General features: G+C 46.5%; 1 protein-coding gene across 2 annotated transcripts in view; it reads right to left on the bottom strand.

Annotated features, from left to right (window-relative positions):
* PRKCE (protein kinase C epsilon) overlaps window positions 1-21,793 on the bottom strand; it is a 443,161-nt gene that overhangs the window by 266,627 nt on the left and 154,741 nt on the right. The gene's annotated exons all lie outside the window — the stretch shown is intronic.

A 21,793-nucleotide genomic window follows, 5' to 3' on the forward strand; every position in this document is an offset into this window, starting at 1 on the left:
TTTCTGACTGTGCTGCTACCTGCATCTCCGAGGTGGAGGCCAGGGATGCTACCAGACATCCCAGCACACAGGCCAATCCCCACAGCAAAGGACAATCCAGCTCAAAATGCCAAGTGTCAGGGTTGAGACACTCCTCGTTACCCCATTTTACAGGTTAATAACACTGGGCTCAAAGTTCCAAAGTAAGTGACAGTGCTGCGATTCTGCCAAAGCCTTGTTCCTTAGACCACACAAACTGCCCACAGGGGAACTAAGAGAAGCACAAGACATAACTCCTGCTCTCAAAGTGTTTACCATCTCACTGGGGAGTCCAAAACCAGAGAACAATGCTGAACCTGGCTTAAGGATGAGGGACAGAGAAGGTCTGAGTGTCAGTGAGCCTGAAATCCATGGAGAAGGGCAGTCTGGGAAGACTCTATGAAGGCGAGAAAGGGAAGGCATTCAAGGCAGAAGTAACAGCATAAGCAAAGGCCGGGAACGCACACGGTGTCTGTGCCAGACTGAAGGACCCCCATGCTCAGGTTGTGTGTTGGCACATGTGTTTTTGCAAACTCCAGATTCTACCAGGGTGGTAAAGAGAGAGGCAAGAGTGCTAAAGTCTTACCACTGACCTTCTCCATGCACCCTCACTTCCTACCCCCACCTCCAAATCCAGCTAACTGCTTCAATACAGAAGCAGGCTGATGACATCGGACAATGGAAGAAAAGTCAGAGGCGCTGGGCCTCTTAGCAGCTGAGACATCTTTGCAAGGTCTGAAGTGTCCTTACAGAAACTGTGTTCTCTGTGAGAGAGAGGAGTAACTCTGGAAACCTGGGGGCACCAAGTGCCCCAGTTGCCTACCCGTGCCCCCACAGTCCCATCTGTCTATGCAGGTCTCTAATTGGCTCATATGTGCCAGGCTTGTCTCCCCAACAAGCTGTGAGTATCTGGAGAGCTACAACCACCATCCTTCCTTTTCTTTTTCACTGTCTCTGGCAAAGAGCCGGCAAACACCTACCTAGCAAGTATGACTTAGGAAGTGCCGTTCTGACAGATACCTCCTCCTCCTTCAAGGTCAAGGTCGAGTATCCTGTCCTCTCTGAAGTCTTTCCAGATATTCCCTGTGAGACTTGATCATCCCACATGTATATTCCCACAGTACACACACACATCTTAACCATGGCTCCTATTCAATGGCACTCCATGGTCCGTATGTCTATCTCCTCTGCTGGACTGAGTATGAGAATCATATTTGCATCCCTAGTGCTTAGCTCGCTCTTTGTGTGTCAGGAGACACCCAATAAACATCTGAGGAAGTGGGAAAAGGCTCGAGGCTCAGGACTGTCAGGGCCTATTCTGGGGTCATCTGCCCCTCCAAGGCTCCATCCCCTGTAGGAAGGAAGGCAGGTGGTCTGTACCAAAGTGACATTCAAATGAGGTGAGAGGGGGAAAGAGGCAGCTAACTGTACCATGAGCACTGCATATTCCCTGTGAGGTGAAAATCTCAGCTGGAACTGACACCCCTGTTCCCACCCCATTCCCACCCCCACACACACACACCCCCGTCTCACTCCACTCATAATCCAGGCTCCCAGCCATCCATGCTCCCCACTTTATTTCCAGGCTCAGCCTTTTGTGGTTGAGAGTGCTCAAGGTTTCTCCCCAAATTCACTCTCATCAACAGGGGTCTTCAGTGCCTCCTAGGTGAGGCCCTTGGTGACATTCAAGGTGCTCTGTCAGGGCAGGGCATGGGAGGGAGTGCTGGGGGCTCTCAGGTTGCCCCCCAGGAGCCATTTGCCTGGTATCTCAAGACGAATATCCAGATGGCAACCAGACAACAAACTAGTGATGCCATGAGATGACTCTCCCCAGCCCTTCTACCCTAAGAGTCTGTGGTTTTAGATTTCTGAGTAAAGAACGTGCTCTGCAGCACCCTCACTGCACCCCCACCCTCCCAGGCCCAACCCCTACCACAAACACATCCCAGCCCCTGCACTGAATTACAAACAGGAAAACCGACAGCAGTCAGCTCAGCTGATCAGAGCCAAACCAGAATCCCGTCCCTGCCGCATTTCAGGGGCCTCCTTGTCCAAAAGCATGGAATTTAAATAATGTATGCCTTTTAGAGATTAGATCATCCCTATTAAACCCCGCCGGCAACATGAAATGCTTTCTCATATCCTCTAAGTCAGAGATTTCCCACGACCGTGGACTCCACTGGCGAAGTACAATGCTATCTGTGAAAAGCAGGGAGGAGACAACAGAGGAATGAGATGGGCTGCGAGGCCGAGCCGAAGGCAGGCAGCGTGCCTATCTTTGCAAAAGGGGAGTGAGAACTTGTGGCAGGGGGACAGGTCATTGACGATAAGATGTATTAGGATATTAACATTCAAGATAGCAATCAGAAACCATTATAGCACCCACTGCTGCTTCAGTGCCAATGAACTGCATTTCCAAACAGAGAAATAGAAATTAAGCTATTAAACATGCCAAGAGCAACAGAGAGCTTTGCAGCCTGGGCAGATGGCCGCAAGGCGCTGGCCAAGCCCCAGCCAGCTGAGTGAAGAGGCTCTGAGAACCCATCTAGGGTGGTGCAACTTCAACGTGGGTGATTGCAGGGGTTATCAGGTACAAAAGGTGGTGGAAGGATGGCGCAACTTCATGGCCAAATCACTTTAATCACAGATTCTGCTCACAATTAGGAGGCCCAGATAATGAAGCAACCAAGGTGCCAAACCCTGAGCTGCCCCTGCAGCTGTTAGTGGGCATCAGCACCAGGCAGCTGGCACTACATAAAAGCAGGCCTCCTCCCTCCTCCCTACCCATCCCAGGGTTAGTAATAAGCACCTTCTTCTGCCCTCTAGGTCCCTCCCAATTGTCCCTGATGCAACCCTATTTATCAAATCTCCTTGAACTTCATACTTTGACTTGATGAGTCTTTCCAGCTACTATCTCTGTTCCTTTGACTTTGATTCTTTTTCAGGCACCAGTGCCCTTGGCTATCTCTCCAGCTGAGGCCAGAAGTAGGGCAGCAGGACAGTGGGGCCAGACCTGGGCTGGATCCCAGTTATGCCACCTACCAGCTCAGGCAATTATTTACTCTCCCTGAGCCTCAGCCTCAATCTCTTCTCCTGTGACACAGGTTGTTGTGAAATCTCCATGAGTCAATCTCCTGGCTTTATTGCCTGAAGCAAGCAACTACCTTCTCTATCCTTCAGAATGCTCCTCCATGAAGTGGAGTTGATACTAGGTCTTATGTCATTTGGGCGGTCATGATGTTAAGTGCAATAACATAGGTAAAGTGCCTAGCGTGAGGCCTGGCATGAAATACTCAGTAATTGTTGGTGCTGTGGTTATAAAAAATCCAGTCTTCAAATCGCCTCTTGGGCCAATGTTCTTTTCACTATATCAAATGGTCCCCCAACAACAATGACAACAGCCAAAAGGCATTTTCTTGTCCAAAGTTAATATTATTACACTAGAGGCCCAGTGCATGAAATTCGTGCATGAGTAGGGTCCGTAGCAGCTGCCGAATGCCAGCCAGGGCCTTCCTTCATTACTCGCCGCCCCATGGTGGTCAGCGCACATCACAGCAAGTGATCAAACTCCCGGTCGGTCGAACTCCCGAGGGAACACTTTGCATATTAACCTTTTATATATAGAGTTGTTATTCCAGGACATCTAATAACTTTACAGTATTGTTGTGAATATCCAATACAGAATAAGGTGAAAGTTTTGTGTCCAGTCTAGGGGAAGCCCAGGGCAGGAAAGGCTATAACCCTGGTCATCAGAGGGCTAGGCACTGCTCATGGGAAAAGGAGAAGGGGAGGGTGACATGTATAGACTGAGCACCTACTCTTCCTCAGACTGTGTTCAGTGCTTTACCAGCATCAGTTCATTTAATCTCCTGTTAGGTTGGCAATATTCTCTGCCTCCCATATGGAAAAATGGGCTCAGAGAGCTTTTTCTGGATTCACACCCAGGGCTGCCTGGAGCACACGGGAGGGATGACTTTGATAGAGCTCCCGACTCAAGCCCTCTGACAACCCAGTCCCAGGGTTCTCCTTCTTCTAAGCCTCTGAAGGTTCATTCTCCCTTTCAGGTGCAAGTGATTGGCTTCCCAGCAAGGTAGGTTTAAGGCAGAGCAATGCTTCCCACACCCTGCCCCCCAGCCCTTGGGTGAGGTCTGGGCATAAACACAGCTCCATTCATCTGAGTTAAGAATAAGGCAGTGGGGAAAGAGCCCAAACCATCCCTCGATCCATGAAAAAGACATCTCTGAAAAGCAAAAGACTCACGGGCACTTTTTAGGGGGTGGTGTCTGACCATTCACAGTCCTGTGCACATTATTTTATGCATTCCTCCCAATTAACCTGTAAGGTCACAGGTATTATTAGCTCCACTGTATGTATGAGAACACGGAAGATAATGAGTCATGCACACCACTGCCCAACTCCAGGGGCACCATTCACCTGAATGAGTCTCCTGGAGCTGGGCAGCCTGGAGGTGAGTGGCACCCTCAACTCCTGACTCTCAGTCCAGTGTTCCTACCACCACACCATATCTGCCAGAGGGAACCCTGACCAGTGGGCCAGCACCCCACCAATGGTGCAGCACTGCACAGCCAGCTTAAGTATTACTGCTGTATGTCACTGTGACCCACAGGTGTCTGCACACCTGTGCTTGGGGGTGACCAAGTTCAAGGCAAAGAAGAACAGAAATTCATGGCCAACCTTCCTCCAAACCCTTAGGCTCAGCTTCCACTAGAGACCTCTAGACAGCAGAATAGCCCACAAAGGTCACACAGGTCCAAATCGAGTTTCACTTTCTTTTCCACCTGTTGTCAGACACCAGGGCCTAGAAAGGCGCAAAAAGTAAGTAGGGAGTGGGTCAGAAAAAGATGGATCCAGAAAGGATGAGAAGGAGGAGGAGGAGAGACTTGTACTGTCCATCCACATTGCACCAAATAAGTCTTAAATAATAGACTGTTTCTTTTTTATTTGGAGAAGGTTGGGGAGGGAGGAAGGAGGAGGAATAAGGAAGAAGAGAGAAGTCTCAGGAGTTCTTTCCCAAAGCAGAGGACCCGCTGCCCAAGTCCTGCACCCCCTTTATTGCTGGCCATTCTGCCCTGGAGGGACCTCGGACACTCTATGAGGCACCTGGCATGGAACAGGCAAGCCAGACAGAGCAGGAGACCTTCTTGCAGCAGGCAGCCTTCTAGTTCTGCTTTTGGAAAGCAAAACGTTAAGGCACCATGTGGGCAACTCTGGAGCAGCTGCTGGGTGCAGATTTTGAAGTTAAAAGCTAATTAAATTACAGACTCTTCATTTAAGGAGGAGTTTGCTACCAGCCCTACTGGTCGAGTGCATTAACTCATTGAAAAGCAGAGGGCGCACATGTAAATAAATATTTTAAGTCCCTCTCTGATAACAGGCTTACATAGCACTAACTTTCATAAAATCAGAGAAAGATTGTTTCTTTTTCAAACAACTTCCAGGGCAGTGCAAAAACAGTATTCCTGCTTTAGTGTACAGCCCTGCAGGGCAGGGCACTCTCTGTCCAGTACCCAGGAGGAATTCAATACATATTTATACATGTTGGCTCAATGGGCGGATGGCCTGATTTTAAACTAAATCTTCACAACTGAATGATGGAGATGATTCACTGAGGAAGCCATCAACCTGTACACAAGTGTTCTTAGCAGCTTCGTTCCTAACAGCCAAATACAATACGGGAGACAACCCAAATGTCCAACAATGGGTAAATGAATATGCAAATCAAGCTACGTCCATATGTTGGCATTTTTGCTCAGCAAGAAAGAGCGAACTCCTGGCACATGCAACAAAAACAGATACCATTTATATGACGTTCTAGAATAGGCAAAACTAACGTATGGCAACAAAAAGCATATCAGTGACCTCTTGCAGGTGAAGGTGGAAACTGAATGCAAAGAGGCACAGTGGATCTTGAATGCTTGTGTCAGTATTATATTTTATATATCCAATAAAAATACGAAAACAACAACAATAAAGAGGTCCAGAGGAACTTTCGAGAAAGATGGAAGTTTTCTGTATGCGGACTGGGTGGTGGCTCTATGAATGTATACATTTGTCAAACTGCGTCAAGCCATACTCTTAAAAATAGATGCACTTTTTTTGCATGCAAATTCTACCTCAATAAAGTCGTTTTTGAAAAAGCAGGAAATAGCCATCGTTTCACATAAGCATTGCCCCACAATTTTCCTTTAAATAACAAATCATCTTCCCACCCTCAGGGCATTTATCATTTCATATTCCATTTTTAAAAATAAAAAGATTCATTCAGAGTTTTCCAAGAGAACATCTGTTACACAACAGAATGTACACCTACCCGTGTAGGCACACATTCACACACTCACCCACGTGTGCAAAACACGCTCACAGGCACAACCACCTTCTTCTGTCTTCTATGATCCAAATACAATAATAGCAAGGAATCACATCCAAAGTGTAGGTTTGAGAGTCTGCTGAATTATTTAAATCTGTCTTTGTGTGTGTGGATCTCAATTTCCTCATATGCAAAACAAGACAATTAGACCAATTGCTCTAAAATGGCTTTTAATGACCTTAAAGACCTAAATACCTATGAATAGGATATTTCTGCTTAAATAAATTATGGTGCATTTGGTAGATCACTATTGTAAGCCCTAAAAAAGAATGAAAAGATCTAAATGTACTGACTAATATTCTGTGGGATATATTAAGGGGAGGCGGGGGAAGCCGCAAGGTGTAATCTCTTTATTATGTGAGGCTACCATTTATTGTTAATAAAATGGGTGTGTACATACACATTCTTTCACACACTTGTTCCACAGAGATTATCTCTAGGGGTCTTAGTCCAAAGGAAACAGGGGTTGTCTCAGGATTGGGCAACTAGACATTAGGAAAGGGTCTTATTCTTAACTCTATGCTCTTTCAGACCATTTGATTTTGTATGTCACAGATCCCAGCTCTCCACAGGCCACTAATGGAGTAAACTCAAGTTAGCACCTGCTTCCTCTTTTCAACAGGCTCAGAAATAGACCCAGGGAGCCGGCTCCCTCTGATGACAGAGGTGGCTAAAAACAAATAACTCTATGTGGGCGCAAATGCTTTTCTGCCCGGAGAAAACATTCAAAGGTGCCAAACCTAATATTGAGAGTGTGTAATGGTTTGCAAAGCATCACCCATCACCCGGTCACAGTATAGTTTTTCTATCTCCTTTCAGGGAAATGAGAGTGCATGACTGTGGACCCTATCTAAGAGGAGTTAGTGAGTGCAAACCGCAGAAAATGCATCCACTTACCCGCGGTGCTGTGAAGTGAAAAATACCCACGACCAATCGGCACTCTGCATTTGGCACTGCAGTGGTCTCTCTCACCGGGTGTATTTGTATATATGTGTTTCATTCTACATTCCCTATTTTTTAAGCCAATACATTGCAGTGACTAAGAGTAAAGGCTCTGAAGCTAGCCTACTTTGGGTTCAAATCCCAACTCTGCCTATTATCAGCTGTGTGGCCCTGCTTCGATTTCCTCATCTATGCATGAAGAATGTCAGTGGCATCTGCCTCCTGGTGTTGGAAGGATTAAATGAGATGGTTTAAGCACTGGGAGCTACGCCTGGCACACAGCTAGCTGCCTATACATGTAAGCTGTCTGGTCATTATCATTATTTCCCGCCCAGACTATGAGCACCTGTAGGGCAGAGCCATGTGCTCTTTTGGGGGGTTCATGGTTCCTGAGCGATGGCTGGTAATCCCTAGGGACTCCAAGTGGAACTGAATGGATTCAAGTGGCTCAGAGGAGCTCAGGACTGTGCAACCAGAAACAATTATCTTCAGACCAGGAACGGTTCTGTCTCTGTAATGATACAGCCTTGCAGAACACCCCATTAATGGCTGCTCACAAAGATATGCAGTGCCTGACTCCCTTCAAAATCTAGATGTGGTAAGTGTTATTCATCACTTAGAGCTCCTAAATGGAGACTATTTTGTTCTTAATAGTAATCATGATTCTAATGAACACCCTTGATGAAGCACTTTACCTGTGTTCTATGGGTGAGGGAGGCAGTATCCTTATTTTAACCATTTCAGGGATGAGAAAACGGAGGCTTGGGGATGTAAGGACTTGCCCATACTCCCAGAGCGTGAAGAAGAGGAGCCTGGATTAAACCAGGGCTCTCCAATGTCCTGTTAGCTTGGGGCTTGGCATGCTGCCCAGCAAGTGGCATGGGCTCAAGGAGATGGTATGGAAAGAATACGTTGTGAGCTGTGCATGGAGCTCACACTGTGTGCACGATGACAGAGTTGACTCCTGGACACAGAACAATGAAAGTAGAGCTCCTAGTAGTCAATTATATTGTAAATCACTATGTAGAGTGCCAGGGGGTACTGGAAATATCAGCGGGAACACTTTGTAAAGTATACGATTGCCTAACCACTATGCTGTACACCTGATACTAATACAAGATATTTAATGTAAACTGTAATTTTAAAAAATTAAAAATAAGATGTTTAAAAAACTGTTATTCTCAGGAGTGTTTGAGATCATGCTCCCTAGCAAATGTCATCACTTTGGCTCAAATAAACTCTTATTAAAAAAAGAAGAAGAGAGTAGAGCCCCTTCATCCTCCTCTTGGAGCTCATGGTTGAAGGTACACCAAATCCCAGTTGGGGGGCTCAGACAATGAGCCACAAATACACTGCAGGACGTCCCACTTTGGGGAATAAAAGCCCTGCTGGAAATACTGCTGTGTGGTGACTTTTATGTATATCAAGTCCTATTTGCCACTACTTTGCACCATATATGTTTGGAGCTATGTCGCATAAGAAAAAGAACACTTCTATAGAAATCACAGAAACATGAAATTTAAGAGTCATAATCGACGTTAAAATCGCTCAGTTCAAATAAGCCAAGAAATAAAATGGACGGCTAATTTTTTTCTTTTATTTTGCCTATCAAATTAGCCCAAGTTGCTTTTAGGGTATGCATATCTGTGCTATTTGCTTGTTAAAATACAAGCAAAACTAAGTTTGGTAATATGTTCAGTTTTGAAAAATAAAAGACTACAGGGGGACTTATAATGAGAAGCAGCAATCCCCTACCCCATTCCTCCCCAGAGGGAGCCATTTTAATCATTTCTATTTAGATTTTCTTGCTGGCCACTGCCATGCTCCTAAATAAAAAGTTTATACCTCAATTTCCTGGTTTCTTATTTTAGACATTCTCTCTCGCCTTGCTGATGTGATAGATGAAGATTTAGTTCACTTGCCACCTCCCTCCACTTTCCCCCTCCACAAAGTAACTATACATTACACTTCTCTGTTCCTTCTCTGTTTTTTCTACAACTGCAAAGAGCAATCCAAAAATATCAATTTCTTGTTCCATGAACTGTAGATGACATCCCTTGACCCTCCATGTTCTAACTAGAGGACATTAGTGCTTCCAACCCTCCCATCCTCTACCTGCCTCTCCCCCCACCTTCAACACTGACAACATAACGATTTTGTTCTCTCACTGTAGTTGAGTTCCACATTTTGTGTATACATTGGTTCTAAAATCTGAAAACTAATGAATAGTGTTTACTCTTACGTCTTAGTAAATGGTATTATACCAGTGAGTATATGCTTTCTTTTCCATGGGCCTAATGTGGCAACCCAAGTGCCTCTCAGTTGAGAAAAAACCTAGTAGCAAATTCAAATGGATTTGTTTTCACTCTATCAATTATCTTCCTCAGGTCCTCATGCTTTCCCAGGGTTCTTTTCTCTCAGGGTTAACCTTTCTGGAGACCCCTGCTGCCTCCCTCCCCCTGTGCTGGACTGACTGCTCTCTGGTCTGCTGCACAGCTGTAGTGTGGTCGCTTCTTTTCACTGCTCTGCTGGTGCTGGAATCCATCATATTCCTTGTTCTTGGTTATTTCCTTGTTTGTGCTTATAAAGTCCATTCTGATTGAAATATTGATTAAAAGTGAGTAGAATGCCAACTCTCTAAGACCTTGCGTGCAGTCCTCTCAGACATGATTGATAGTTCGGCTGGACATGGAAATCTGAGTTTAAAAAAGTCATTATCAGAACATTCTTGGCACCTAAATATAGTCAATGGACTCTGCTGACAGCTTGCTTTCTGTTGCTTAGTAGATGACTTTGTTTTGTTTTGACTCACTGGGAGTTTTAGGACTTTTTTTATACTTTGTGTTCTGCCATCTCACAATGATACGTCTCTGGGTGTGTGTTTTTGATTCACTGTGATGAATGGAACTGAACTTGTAGGAGATATTATCCTATTTGTTTTTTGCTATTGGCCTCTTCTCCATTTTCTCTATGAAACTTCTATTACTCAGATGTTGGACCAACAGAATTGGTCCCTATGTCTCTTACTATTTGTTAAATATATTTCTATTTCCTTTACCTTTTTAGTCCATATTCTGGGAGATTTCCTTTACAACCCTTTCACTGAACTTTTAATTCTGATAATATGCTGAGTTTCCAGAAGTGCCTTCATATTTTCTACTATGCATCCTTTCTCATAGCATCATTTTCTTTTTTGTTTTGGTTTATGGATGCAACTTATTTCTGTAGATCCCAGCTGATCTACCTTAAGGTTAGAGCAGCAATGTTCAATGGGTGTGCCATAAGAACTTTTAAAACATGCAATACCTGACTACTTAGCAGAGGCACCAGCATCTATTCCCTTAGATTGTCAAATTACAAAATGACAACAACAGCCATCCAGTGTGAATGAATCAAATTTATACCTACTTTTTGGTCAGACCAGCAAAAGAAAAATTCTTTTGGTGTGCTGCACAATTTTAGTAATTAGTTTATTTGTGCCATGATATGAAAAAGGTTGAAAATCACTGGGCTAGACAGTAGGAGCCGGAGATTATAGCAGGGGATCCCCACACTAGCCTTGCTAGACCTCCCCAAACCATTAAGACAATTTCTCTTTAAAAGAGCCTTCCACTTTTTACACTCAAAGTTAGGGTCTGGCTCCAGGGCCTTTGGCAGTGAGAAGTATACAGTTCCACATACAGGCCTTCAGATAGTCACACATTTTCTGCTGCATATCTCACTCCTGATCTTTGAGGTTAGTAACTATAGTCTCAAACCTGCAGCTCCTTTAGGGTCCTGTCAGAGTTGCCACCCTGTCCTCTACTGAAATAGCTTACTAATGGCTGAAATGCACTGAAATAGCTTACTAATGGCTTCTTTCTGCTTACTTGGTTGTTACAGAATTTTATCTTCTTCCTCCCCGCTTCCCCCCCCCCCCCCCCCCCCCCCACCCCCCCCCCCCTCCCCCCCCACCCCTCCCCCCCCCCCCACACACACACCTTTCTTTCCTTTTCTATTACTTAGACTGGGTCTTGACTAGGCAAAAAACAAAAAAAAACAAAAAACATTTGCTCCAAGACCACCTTGAATGGAAAATCCAAAAACATGTCATCTGAAAGGATACGATTCAGTGCTGGTAAGAACAGGGAGAAATAGGCTCTCTAACACACTGCTAATGAAGTGTAAGTTGGCAAAAATTTATAGAGAGTGGTTTAACATCATATAACAAAAATCTTTCGACCTAGCCATTCTACTTCTGGGAATTCATCCCAAATCACACATGTGCAAAAACAATTTAAATACAAGGAAGATCATTACAGCATTTTAAAAGAGTGTAAACTTAGAGACTAATTATCCAATCAGAACAAACTATTGGAATACATTGCGGCATATTCAAATCATGTGATATCATGCCATAGTGATGAAAAAAATCTTGTAGAGTTATATTACTGACATGGAAAGACATTCAGTGGAGGAAAATTATAAAGGAATGTGTAGTTTATAATCCAATTCTGTAAAAATACAATGTAAATGGTCTGGGTAAGTACATACACAGAGGGGGGGAAAAGATTCTCCATGGGGGAGTGGAGTAATGTGTGATTTTCTTCATGCGTATTTATCGTTTTCTAGACTTTTTTTCTACTATAATTTGTGATTTTTTAAAAAATCAAACAACAAGTTTGTTGTTGCTTGAACAACATTATGTAGCTCAATCCTCTTGTTCACAGGTAAGGAAACGGAGGCACAGTAAGCAGTTAGAGGAAGCAATCTATGCAGGCATCGGAGGAACTGACCCACAGCTGAAGCCCAGGCCGTGTTACGTGAGCAGCCTAACACAGCCGGACACACAAATGAGACATACAGGTGCTGAAGCCCATACCAGCATGTGAGCATGGAGAGAAGATACCTTCTGAAGCACATAGCAAAGGGGATCTGAAAACTGTCTGTTCAAGCTCTGAATGTCAGAATAAAAAGGATGCTATGAACTCACATCTACTTTGCAAGGACAGTTTAGGACCCTCTACAATCACTGCTTAATTAAGGGAGACAGGGCTTGAAATAAACAGAGGAAATAAACCACTACCCAAGCACGAAGGAAGTCCTCAGCCTTTCAAAGACAGCAACGGAAAAGAACGCTGAAAACTTCCCAGCGTATCCTTGTGAGCGTCCACTCGTTGCTGCTGCCCAGAGTAGATGTGACTGGAAGCTAGTTTTAGGTAACAGATCTATTCTAATGTGTGGAACCTTTTCCTGTTTGTTCGTTTTTTTCATTCAGAGTATTTCATGTCTTCATTGCAAAAAGGCAGGTTTCAAAGTTGGAGTTTGTTGACTGTGCTAATCGATCTATTAATGTATCAAGGAAGGCCTTCCTGAAACTCAAAGGAGCCAGCCTTGCAGATTCCTGGGAAGGTAACAGGAGCATCCACAGCCAGAGGGAATAGCTAGAGCCGGGCCCAGAGGTGGGAGGGGGCGTGGCCTCTGCCAGGAGCAGAAGGAGGTGGGTGTGGCTGGAGCAGAGTGAGGTGAGGAGCCCTGGGACATGAGGTCAGATGGAGTGCAGGTTAGTCCTTAGGCTCCGGCTCTGAGTGACATGAGGGCCAGAGGAGAGTTTGAGCAGAGCAGTGACATGCTGTGCCCTGCACTTTGAAAGGCTCACTCTGGCTGCTGTGCCAGATAAGCCTTAGACACACATGAGGACGCAGGAAGGCCACTAAGGAGGCAGTAATCCAGGTGAAAGTTAGGGGCCATCATAATAACCCCGGTGAGAGATGCTGGTGGCTAGAAGGGCTGGGAGTGGTGGAGGTGACGTGAAGTGGTCAGGTTCTGAAGATATTTTGAAGGTAGAGCCAGAAGGCTTGCCGACGGATTGGATGCAGTGCATGAGAAAAAGACAGGGCTGCAGGCTGGCATGGAGACTGCTGGCCTGAGCAGAACACGGAGCTGCCCTTGGCTGAGCAGGGCACTGAGTGGAGCTGGGGGGCGGGGTGGCACCAGGAGCAGGGTGTGGGCAGGCTTGGTTGGAGGCAGCTCCGAGACAGCCAAGGACAACTGGATATAGGGACCTGCAGTTCAGGGGGAAGGGCCAAGCTTGGGATCTGATTTTGATATTCACTAGCAGATAGATGGTGCACATCCAAAATCCCTGACCCACATCCTGACATCCAAAAAGACTCCAAAAACTGGACCTTTTTTAAAAGTTTGGGTCAAATGATTTGGCAACAAACCCTGACCCAATCTGACACAAAAGCTATTTATCTTGTCTATATTTATCCCACTTAGTGTGAATATTTTTACAGTTGTGTTGCTGAAATATGAATTTGTTTCATCATGAAGGAATGCCCCAGAATCTGCTGGGGGTGTGCTATCATGTACAGAATACATCCTATATTCGCTTTCTAAAATCAAAGGAAGTCTGAATTCCTAAAATCTGACCCTTTGGATAAGGGACATGGATCTGTCATTTGAGCCATGAGCCTGGAGGCTGAGAACTGATCCCAGGGGCCTTCCAACACATAGAGATGAGGAAGAGGAGGAGAGACCTGCCCGGGGAATAAAAAAGAAAACCTGGACACAGAGGCTGACCTCCACGGCCCAGGGTGCAGTCAACTTTGATTTTTCTCCTTCTCCCTCCAAACACACACACTCAGCACAGACTTGTGGCTTATAAAAGCCTTGCAATTTTTTTAGCTTTCTATATGTCTTCAAAGGAGATGACAAATACCTCTCTCTCCCTCTCTCTCTCTCTCTCTCTCTCTCTCTTTCTCTCACACACACACACACACACACACACACATACACAGTTTTTATTAAGCCTGTTGTTCCACTTCATGCATCACTGTACTAACTCACTGCCCTTGTTACAAGGTGGGGTTTGTGTGGGGAGGATAAAATATGTAGAAAAACTGAAATAATGCTTGAAGTTAACATAAATGCATTTCCTGTTTCTGGCAAGCCTGTTTGCCTGTTGCTGTTGCTCTAATACAGCAGTTCTCAACCTGCCCCAACCAATCTAACCAACACCCTGCTGGGGACAAAGAGATGAATAAACCCAAGTCACAGCTGTCCACCCAGCCCTCCTCAGAGTGACCTCCGAGGGCCCCCCCCCCCGCCCCCACCACACTCTCCCTGGTCCTCTCGTGCACATGCAGTCCGTGGTGACTGTTTTTCACGCTTTGTTCAAGATTCACAATGACACGTGTTTTGGAGAAAAAAGGAGTCCATCACTTCACCATTCCCTTTCTTCGTAAGGACTGTTTCCCTGACATCAAAGGCTGCCTGTCTACCTGAGATGATCAGAGAGTAATAGAATTGTGTTAACAATAGGACTGTCCTGCTGAAGCCTGGAGGAAGCCAGGTGGGTGAAGCTGGCACTCTGCAGGGACAGGGGCTGGGCAGCCCCCAGAGTGTGAAACAAGCCCGCCAGCCTCCCAGTGGCGCAGAGGAAATGCCAGAGATCCCATGAGCAGACCCTGGGAGTGCAAAGCTCCGTCCACATCAGCTGAACCAGACCCCCTGACCGCACACATCCTGGGAGCTGTGACCCTTGAGCTGGCATCTGCTGTGCCAAAGCTCCACCAGCCCAGGAACAGAGCCAGCTGCCCAGAGCACACACAGCTCAGAGGCGCTGTGGCTGCCAGCAGCGGAGTTGGACAAGCCCCCAGAGGTGGAACTGAGCCCAGTGAACCACCTGGGAAATAACCGAAATGCAGCCAGAGTCAAGAAGGAAAACCCTGAAGCTCTCTGTCCTGGACGGATGAAAAATGCCATCCTCCTCGGGAAGCCTGCACGTGGCATTTAAGCCAAGCAGCTGTGGGGGCTGCTGCCATGGACGCTCATGGCTTGTTCCACGCTCCTCCCCGGCCTTTATCACTGTGGGGGACTTTCCCCGGAGTGCAACACATACCCTGGCACCCAATTAGTCAAATATGAGAAAATCCACCACTTGCTTCTTACAAGTCAAGTTACTCTCTGATCCTTTGATTCGTGAACCGATCAGTGAATCACAGGTTTCCCAATTGAATGGGATCCCACACTTACAAGTGAATGTCTGAGAAAGTGAATTCAACAGCTCAGCCACTTGGTGTGAAATATTTTCCAGTGAATTCCAATTTCTTTTTGTCCAGAAAAGCAGAGGATCCAATGACTGCTGATAAAGCCGCTAGTCCCGGGGATGCTGTTTGAGGCCGTGGGAAGGCTGTGGCTGTCTGTGCCAGTTTCTCCAGGCTTAAGAACCACAGCCCCGGGAATTCACTCCAAGGCTCAGAGTGCTAGTTGAGCTCATGTTACTCCTTGCCAATCACCTGGGAACAGGGCTTGACAAGAAAGAGGAACAACCTGCCCAGCCAGTGTGGCTCAGTGGTTGAGCATCGACCTATGAGCCAGGAGGTCCCAGTTTGATTCCCTGTTAGGGCACAGGCCCAGGTTGCAGGCTCGACCCCCAGTAGGGGGCATGCAGGAGGCAGCTGATCAATGATTTTCTTTCATCATTGATGTCTGTCTGTCTCTCTCTCTCTCTCTCTCTCTCTCTCTCTCTCTCTCTCTCATCAATAAAATGTGTGTGTGTGTGTGTGTATATATATATATATTTTATTTTTTTTAAAGCAAGAGGAACAACTTTAGGGAAAGCTGGGCTCTTCCAGGACAGGGTCCCATTCACCACTGTCTCCCCAGACCTCGCATGGCACCTGGGAAGGTGGGGTGGGGATGAAGGTAACAGGTGTTAGTTACAGGGAAGTAACTATCCCAATCAGAAGACTGAAGAGAAATGTCACTTATCTACTATTATGTTTTCTTTGGGCTATTACACACGGGCCCCAGGACCTTTTGTAGGGGATAAGGGTCGTGATTGTTGTGAGTTTAATGCTGCATAAGGGCATCATTGCCAAAAAAACATTACTAGTAAGAAGCAACTCTCCTTACAGGGAGAAGGTTAAAAAGCAAACACTCCCAACTAGGAGAGAAAAGAGAAGTCAGTTTTGTGAGAAATATTTAACACGTTAAGCGCCCCGTCAGTCACCGGTGACTGACACTATTAGTATACTTTCCATCGGGAAGACAAAACAGGCTGGGCGCTTAATGTGTTAACCCTTGATTAGGCAACTCATTCTGTGAGTGAGAGAGTCACACCTCTTGCCCCACAGCGTCCCCAAAGGCACCCTTACCACCTCGATGGCCAAGCCAGCTGAGTTAACCAGAACGAAAGCGCAGAGCCCAGTGGCGCAAAGCTCTCTATTGCCCGGAGTTCTTATGGGGATTCCAACTGGAACAAAAGGGAGAAAGTATCCATGCAGAGCTGGGGATCGCTGGCACTTACCCTATGCCTCCGTTCCAGCAAAAGTCATCCACAGCTGTGCAGGCAGGATGTGGGGCCCTCCAGAGGGTTTGTGCCCCAGGCCCCCACTTTATCTACTGGGGCTGCTGGTGGGCGCACCATTTTGGCTGCTTTCTAATTATTCCCAAGAGCCACCTCACTTCCCTCTGGGATTGCTCAAGTTTCATTCTCCGGAAACCAACTGCTCTTAAAATGCCACGGGCCTTCCCCAAACTACAAAATTCCTTCTCTCTGCTCTGGAGGGGACGGGGACCCTTGCTTTCCTGTCCCTGTGTGTCCTCGCACACACACACATTTGGTATACACAATAACTGGAGTGTGCTGACTATACACAGTGACTTCTGAAAAGATATATATATATATACAAAGAACTTGGAGAGAGAGAGAGAGAGAGAGAGAGAGAGAGAGAGAGAGAGAGAGAGCACGTGCACGCGCTGGACACGCACCAGACCTTCTGCAGCCTGTTCTCTGGGCCCTGCACTTGGAGTCATCTCGGTCCTCCCATACTTTGCCCCTCACATCCAGGCAGTCACTGAGCCCCTCACGTCCTTCTTCACTAACTGCTGTGCCTACCCCTTGGTCCCACTGCCACCCCTGATGCCAGCCCTCATAGAATCCGGCCTCACAGCTTCTACATCTTCCCTTATGCTTATTCTCTTCAGCACTAATCCGCCCGACACATGGAAACCCAACTGATTGAAGTACAATACAAACTTCGTCAGGAGGCCTCTTTCCCCAGATCTTCCCTCTTTCTATAGCAGTGGTTCTCAACCTTCCTAATGCCGTGACCCTTTAATACAGTTCTTCATGTTGTGACCCCCAACCATAAAATTATTTTCGTTGCTACTTCATAACTGTAATTTTGCTACTGTTATGAATTGTAATGTAAATATCTGATATGCAGGATGTATTTTCATTGTTACAAACTGAACATAATTAAAGCATAGTGATTAATCACAAAAACAATATGTAATTATATATGTGTTTTCCGATGGCGACCCCTGTGAAAGGGTCATTCGACTCCCAAAGGGTCGTGACCCACAGGTTGAGAACTGCTGGTCTATAGGGTGACATGCAGTTCTTCACATGGCACTACTTGCTCTACACGGCCCCCTGTGCCCCTCCCATGCTTTACGTGCCATTGCAAATGCCCAATGCTCCAGCTAGGCTCAGCCAGCCACCTGCCAAGGACTCCCACGGGGACCAGTCTCCGAATCAGCCTTTCACCGGACTCCAAGTGACTTCTGGAGCCTCCTCTATGTTCTCCATCTGACATTCGTTGGCACTGACCATCACATAGGCTATCAGGAACACTCTTCTCACCTGGATTACTGGTCCCTACGTAGTTCTTCAGGGGTATTACCAACTTTATATCCTCCTTCTCCCTGTCCCCCAGTCCCCAGAATTTAACAAAAGGTCCTGCACGTAGGAGCTGTCCAATAAGCATTTGCTGCTGCTCGCAGCCCAGGCAGGGATGCTCCTTCTCTCCCTTTAATACCTATCATTACTTCAACTTCTAAGTGCCCAATGTCAAGGAAAGTGACTCTAGACACAAATAATATTTTTAAAATGCACCTCCTTTCCATCAACTAACCAGTTCCTAAGTATGACAAAAAGGTTGTGTGCCGGCAGCCTGTGAGAGTGCCACAGGGCACGGGAGGCTTGAAAGGAGTGGATTCTCCCAAACTAACTTTGGAAGCTTTGAACACAGAGCACAGCCCCCACCTTTCTACCCTGAGATTGGCTCCCCCATGCCTTGAGGCTCAGAGATGCTGGCTTCATGCAATCTTGCATACGATGACCTGTCACCAGACCTAGACAAGCTCCCTGCTGGGAGGATACTAGAGCTAGGACCTCAGAGCACCCCAGCTTGTTGTCATGGGGGAGAAGAGCATGGAGGCCAAGTTTCTTGCCTTGCTTCTGCCCATATGACCCAGGACAATCTCTCAGAGCCTCAATGGCCTCAACTGTAAACTCCCACCGGGGCAGGGTAAAGACGCAACGATCTTGCATACAAGGGAGTGTTTTGATAGTTGAGGACTCAAAAACGAAGAGAAAGAAGCTCGTGGTTGGCATTTGGGTACTGAATCAAGGCTTAAGAACAAAGGCACCTACCTCACTTCCAAATAGCGAAGTTAAAACCTTCAAGTTAGTAATTCCTATTGCCACAAGTCACAACTTCCCTTGCTGGCATTTAACATTCTTTAAAACTCGGCCCCAACTGCAATTTGCAACTCTTTCTCCTACCCCCTTATGCTTCAGCCATATTGCCCTCCTACTACGCCAGGCCTCTCTCATTCCACCCTCCCTTCCTTGGCACAGTTTGTTCCTTCCAACCCCCTCCCCCAAAGCCCAAATAAAATGTACGTAAACTTTCAGGCCTCCCTCAATCTGGAATCTGGTTCCCTCGCAATACGGGGCCCCTTAAAGGCGGATCCCCATCTCTATTCTTCTCACTCATCCCGGGAGCCCCTCCTCCCAGCAGGGGCACAGGGAACACAGTGCCGGGCACTGGAAAGGCGCTCCATAACTTTTCTTTGTTAAATGATGTAAAAACAAGAAAAACTGAAGCTCCACGATGTTTTCATTACATTCAGCTGGAAAATCCCAGGGAAGAGGCACTCCTTCAGTCCCACCCCCCCTAAAACATCTCCTTTCTCCTGCTGTTGGGCTCATTTGAGTCCTGCAAAAGGACTGCACCCAAGTTCCATCTGGGTTGCCCAGACCAGGGAGCACTTCCAACCCCTGTTCAGCTCCCCATGACGTTTCAAAGAAGCAGCCACCCAGACCCATACGTGACGAAGACGGCGCAAACCCATCTTGATGCAATTATTCCCTTGTGTTGTTGCTTCCATGCAGTCTTGCCATTGTTCTTCATTTACTCAGAGAGCTGCCTCCAAGACTTTACAGGAAAAATGAATTATGACTGGAGTTACATTCCACGCTTCCCAGCGCACCAACATGGGTTTTAAAGCGTTGGTTGGGGCCTCTCAAGGCCAGAGCCTTGAGAGGTGAACAATTTCACAAACCAGCTTGCCATACGGTGTCATTCAGATCCATTCTGCCCTCTGGCCCCCAGCCGCCCACATCCCGTCTGTACTGTGTGTGTGCTGCCTTCCATCACCTGGAATCTCATCCCAGGTCCAAGCACGTGAAAGGCCACATGCTAACACCCGGCCAGCCTGGCAGAGAGCGAACGGGGAGAATCGGCCCTGAAACCACAGGCTTGGAGGAACAGGATGGCCACTCAGCTCCACGGCTGTAACAGTTGAGGACAGCGTGTCCTCTGGGATCCACACTATAAACCTTGACTCATAAGAGTGTGTTCTCCCTGCAAGCCCCAGAGGAAAGGCAGTGTTCTGAGCCAGGGGAATTCTTAAGACGAGGAAAAGCCATACTGCACAGTGCAGAGTGGACTTGGGAGTCAGACTTCCTGGGCTCCAGCTCCACCAAAGAGCAGTGTGGCCTTGGGCAAGTCAGTTACTCCCATCATGCCTCATTCTCAATCTGCAAACTGGGGGTAACAACACAAGGTTGCTGTTAATTTATATAAAATTCATAGACACTATACCTGACAGAGTAAATATTTACCATCATCATCATCATCATTATGGTTATTATTATTATGTCCTGTGCTTGGTTTAGACAGAGAGCAAATCCCTCACCCGCAACACAGATCTTCCTATTTCAGGAGACTACACTCCAAGGGCCTTCTCCTTCCTACCTCCATTTTTGCCTCCAACATTTCAAACATAAAACATCCACTCAAGCATTCAAAGGCATCACACTGTCATGTGCTCACTTGTTTACTCTCCTTAGCAAACACCCCAGATTCTTGCAAGCTACTGGATACACTCGGTGGCAAATTCAAGAATGTTTATACAGGTTTTTATCATCACACATGTTTTGGAAACATGCAGGGTGAATGGTGAAGCAGGGCAAAGGAGAAAGCCAGGCATTAAAAAAATCAAAAACAGGTCTCCACCTCCTGGTCTTAAAACGGCGGTGGTCACCCTCTGCCAAAGCCAGGGGCCCATTTGAGGTTTCTGTTCTTCTGAATTCAAACCGTCAGCTCAGAGAGCCGGCGGGGAAGGAGATCAGGCAGATGGAAAGAACTGAGGATGAACAGTTGAATCCCAAAATTTCAGATGAATCTTTTACACATTCACGTTTAATAACACAGTTTCTGAAACTTGCCCACCAGAGTCCTGTCCTTCCTAAGCAAACATCTGTTCTGATGACTGAGACCAGGGCTAGTCTATTCTTCCTGGGCTAAACCTTCCTGTGGGGTATTGATCTCATAAATGTTATCCTTATGGCTCAGAGGAAAGTCAGCTCTCAAATCCAGGGTGGAGGGTCACGGGGTTGATTTTTGTTTATGTCTTCGTTCCCGAATATTTGGAATGCACACTTTGACATAACAAAAACATGTCTTATAAATGCCAAGACACAAGAACAGAACTTATATTTCTATGTGACAGATAATGAATTTTACCTTAGGAACCAATTGATAATGCAAAATGATTCTGAAGTTCCTATTGCATCAGAAGAGAGAAAGTCACCAAGTTCAAAATGTGCCACCTTCTTTCCTTCTATTTAAACTTTGTGGGACTGTAGGGTTGAAAGGAGAAATTCCAGGGAGACCGAGCCTTGTCTGCTTCCTACCCCTGCTTCCTCTTGCCCAGAACCCTGAGAGCAGGCGGTAGATGCCCCCGCAGCTCCAGGTTCTCCACAGACTGGTAGAGAGAGCGCTGCCCTGGCCTTAAAACGCAGGACTCCATTCCCAGTCTCTTTTTTTATTAACAGGGTGGCATCAGACAGACCGCTAAACCCAGCTGAGCCTCAATGTTGACAGAGTTTGAGCACTGTTTGAGGATTTGAAAAGATCATATATTTGAAAGTTGGCACTTGGCAAACTGTAAAGCACTGTTACATGTAGATTGTAACACCCTATAAGTTAGCTAGGCCCTGGCCTGTGTGGCTCAGTTGGTTGAGCATCATTCCATGTACCAAACATTGCCAATTTGATTCCCGATCAGGGCAGGTGCCTGGGGTTACAGGCTCGATTCCCAGTAGGGGGCATGCAGGAGGCAAACAATGGATGTTTCTTTACCACATCAATGTTCCTCTCT

This window comes from Myotis myotis, unplaced genomic scaffold (genome assembly GCF_014108235.1).
Source record: "Myotis myotis isolate mMyoMyo1 unplaced genomic scaffold, mMyoMyo1.p scaffold_m19_p_14, whole genome shotgun sequence".
Classification (NCBI taxonomy): domain Eukaryota; kingdom Metazoa; phylum Chordata; class Mammalia; order Chiroptera; family Vespertilionidae; genus Myotis; species Myotis myotis.